This window comes from Galeopterus variegatus, unplaced genomic scaffold (assembly GCF_000696425.1).
Source record: "Galeopterus variegatus unplaced genomic scaffold, G_variegatus-3.0.2 Scaffold3631, whole genome shotgun sequence".
In the NCBI taxonomy this organism is placed as follows: domain Eukaryota; kingdom Metazoa; phylum Chordata; class Mammalia; order Dermoptera; family Cynocephalidae; genus Galeopterus; species Galeopterus variegatus.
In genome coordinates, this window is record NW_007729742.1 from 237,906 (window position 1) to 242,361 (window position 4,456).

Consider the following 4,456-nt stretch of genomic DNA (forward strand, 5'->3'; position numbering starts at 1 on the left):
ATTTGGTATAATGTCCTTCATGTTCATCTGGGTTTGTATTCAAAGAAAATGAAATCAGTATGTCAAAGACATATGCAATCTCACGTTCACTACGGCATTATTCACAATAACCAAAATACAGAAACAACCTTTAGTCAAAGGATGAATAAAAAAAGATACTCCTACAATTCTTTCACTAGAATATCAATTTACCATACATATTCTCTAAGATTTCAACTTCCAAGCTGTTGGCATTTTGTATCTTAATCAAAGAGGTGCACCATGTTTGTTCTCCTGTGATTCATAGTCTTTTATAAGCTTTAGACTATTCTATTCTACTTAGTCTTTTGAAAGTCTTTTAAATATGACAAACCTCTTTTTATTTATAGTATCTGATCTGCTATTTTCTAGTGCTTAAGGGGGCATTCTGTATATTTTATACATTTTATCAGTATGAATAAATTTTGCGTAAAAATGCTTATGAATTTCAGGATTTTCTTTGTCTTTATTTAATGTTTTTGAGAATAGTCATCATGATTAAAATTATTCTTCTGAATTTATCAGAGTTTCTTATAATTTATGTTTTTAAAGATAATCATCTTTTGGCTCTTTTATTTCCTATTTTCATTTTTTGTTTCTATGTTTTGTTCTTGTTTTTGCAAGAGAGTTTATATTAGAAATAGGGAAGGTCCTAGCAAGTTAAATCTTCATATTCAGTTTATTCATCGTCCTATGTCTCTCTTTTACTAGAAATTTTAAGCAATTTTTTCTTCCATCATTGGTCTACATTTTAAACTTTCCAAATTATTTTAAATTTAGTGTTTTTTTTTTAATGCATGAATTTGTAGAGGCCTATCATTCATTTACGTATTATAATAGGAGTTCAGGATATAATAGAGATGAATATTAATTTGGGAGTCATAGCATTATCGGTTGCTATTAAAACCTCAGCAACAAATGTATCTTTCTGGGCTGAGCCGGTGGTGCACTCGGGAGAGTGCGGCGCTGGGAGGCGCTCCCGCCGCGGGTTTGGATCCTATCTAGGGATGGCCGTTGCGCTCACCGGCTGAGCGCGGTACGGCCGACCTCAAAAAAGAAAAAAAAAACTAATGTATCTTTCTGCAGCTTGGGCATAAGGAATGGAAATGAGGAACTAAATTATGAATGATATTATTTCTTAAGAAAAAAGTAAAAAACAAGTTTGTAACGGAACCGAGAAGCAGATATTTGGAAGATGGTCACATAACCATGGAAGTACTATGTCCTGACAATCCAGAGAGGGCCACACTTTTGGGTTTAGCCTGGGTAAACTCTGAATGTAGATAAGGAGCTATATAAAGTAATATTCACTGAAGTATTCTTAAATTAAAAAAAACATCAGAATGGATATATTGTGGCATATTATAATAATAAAGTGTTATCTTGTAATTAATAAACTAGAACTTCATGAATCATCCTAAATATCTTTCAAAATTATGATTTTGAGTAAAAAAACATAAAAATATATACCTGCATATAAATCTAAAATATAAAACCTATACAGTTCAAATATATATTTGTGGAAACATATGTAAATTAAAATTGTGAAACTATGTGAAGGAGTGATTGTGACGGGAGGATGAGCTGAGATTTGATTACAGCAAGTGATTCACTTGCAACATGCCTGGTGCCTTCAATAATTTATTTCTTTACCAAATAGTTTCTAAAGCAAATACATCAAAATGATAATATTTAACAATATACATGTGGATTTCATCATATTATTTTATCTTTTTTTTAAAATTCAGAAATACAGAAAAGTGGAAAAAGCATAGGAAGGGTAATTTTCAACAATAATGTTTTAATTATGCTTTGTTTGTTTGTTTGGGATTTTGGTTTTTAATTTTCCCAGACATTATACAGACAGCCCCAAGATGGCAAGCACTAAAAAGAGTCCATTGAATTTAGCAAATCGCTAGTAACTACAGCAAAGATATATAAGATTTTTCTATTGCTATATTGCAAATCACTCCAATTAAGCAGCATAAGACAACATACATTATGTTGAACAGTCTCTGTGGTACAGGAATCTAGGCATAGGCTTGCTGGGTGCCATTGGTTCAGATTGATACTTCAGTGTAGTTGTTAACTGGAGATGAGGTCTTAACAAAAGGATTCCCTGGATGAAGTTGGGACTGGTTTCTGCTTCCAGCTTACTAACACAGTTTTTGGCAGGCATCAGTCACTTGCTGTATGGAGAGCTACAACACAACATGGCAGCTGGCTTCCTCCAGACTGAATGACCCAAGAAAGAGTGAGAGCAAGTGCCCATGTCAGAAGCCACAGTCTTTTTGTTACCTAATCTTTTAGGCAACATCCGAATACTTTTGCTGTAAATTCATGAGAAGTGAGTCACTTGAGGGTATGAACATAAGAAGGTGGGAGTAATAAGAAAGTGGAAGGTGCCAACTTATACACTACCTACTCAAAGTTGATTCACAATTTACAATTTGTAATTTCTCAAGTGTATGTAAATTGTATAAAATATTAACCTGAATTTGTTTATGAGACAAAGTAAATGGCGAGGAGTTACTATATTCACAATTCTTAGAACCTATCAAAAAGCATCAGTTTTTCTTATCAAAATAATCATCTTTCAGAAATTATGATTCACCTTGTAAAACTAATGTTAAATGTTTCTTAGGCCATGAATCTTTTATGACCCACTTGAACAGTTTTTTTTGCAATCTTCTTTGTAAAAACAACCTGTTTTATAATCTTACCACCATAATAATTCTGTGATGTACTCATTCATCTCTGCTTACTAAGACTTCTCTTTTTGGCAAGTGTTACCATCCCTCTCTTAACTAATTGAAAGTCTTTTGGAAAACTTACAGAATTATGAGAAATTCTAGTTTGGTTGGACCTTAGAGACCACAGCATCCAGTGACTTGACTCCCTCTAGCTTCTCGGTCTAAATAAAGTTTAGAAGATTTGTACTAATGTATTTTGTAACATGTTTTTACATTTTGTTGAACAAAACAGTGTCCTATTTTAAATGTAACTTCTCAGGAGCATCATGATATTTTCAAGGCCAGTGAAAATCATTAAGGCTTCTCTGTCATGCTGGCTTTATGGCCTTAGATTTGCTCCTTTAACATAAATTTTGGAAACATGACCCCTGGCAGAAGCCTCTTCTAACATTTCTTAGGTTTGCTGCCAAAGAGAGACTAAAGTTCTTTCCTAGTTCCAGTTTGAACATTTTGGAGATTGTACTCTTTTTGGATTATTGTGAATCAGTTGCCTACTATTCACTAATCAACTCAGAAAAAAGGTGCAGCCTTATAAAAGTTAGAGTCTCATGCTCTTTGCAGGTCAATTAACTGTACTGAGAACAGAGCTTTTAGCAATAATGTAGATCCTGATAAAACCATATGGTTAAGGTCAAGGGATCATGTGTTTAACAGAAGACAGTGCTCTACCAAGGAAATATGATGTTCTTAGGAATCATTGAACTGAAAAATAATTTGTTTCCCTTACTTGACTTCAAGTTTATTTATTTCAGGTAGTGTATCCAATGCTATGGATGGCAGCTGAGAAAAATGCTTGTTGATATTTAATAAACACACACTCACATACACAGAAATGTGCATGTAAGAGTCAAACCTTAGTATCTACATACCTGCATTTTTTAAATTTATTAATTTATTAGTTTATTATTGGAACATAGTTGATTTACATACCTGTGGAGAACAGCACTGAATATCAATACCTGTGTGCAATATGTGATTTTCAGATTAGGATGACTATGTTCTTGATTATACAGTGTAATCAATTTTTCTGCAAATCATTCATTTTTAAAAAGCAAATAACTCTTCCAATATGTGAACACTGAACGTCTTCCTATTTGTTTATGTTCTTTTAAATTTCTTTTATCAATGTTTTAAAGTTTTAAGTGTATATATATATTTTTTTACTTTCTTANCGGTGGTGCACTCGGGAGAGTGCGGCGCTGGGAGGCGCTCCCGCCGCGGGTTTGGATCCTATCTAGGGATGGCCGTTGCGCTCACTGGCTGAGCGCGGTGCGGCCGACCTCAAAAAAGAAAAAAAAACTAATGTATCTTTCTGCAGCTTGGGCATAAGGAATGGAAATGAGGAGCTAAATTATGAATGATATTATTTCTTAAGAAAAAAGTAAAAAACAAGTTTGTAACGGAACCGAGAAGCAGATATTTGGAAGATGGTCACATAACCATGGAAGTACTATGTCCTGACAATCCAGAGAGGGCCACACTTTTGGGTTTAGCCTGGGTAAACTCTGAATGTAGATAAGGAGCTATATAAAGTAATATTCACTGAAGTATTCTTAAATTAAAAAAACATCAAAATGGATATATTGTGGCATATTATTATAATAAAGTGTTATCTTGTAATTAATAAACTAGAACTTCATGAATCATCCTAAATATCTTTCAAAATTATGATTTTGAGTAAAAAA

General features: G+C 33.3%; 1 protein-coding gene across 1 annotated transcript in view; it reads left to right on the top strand.

The window, feature by feature from the left end:
* Window positions 1-4,456, top strand: part of LOC103601214 (cadherin-18-like) — a gene marked incomplete at both ends in the record, with an annotated part of 191,273 nt that overhangs the window by 166,564 nt on the left and 20,253 nt on the right. The window lies entirely within an intron of this gene.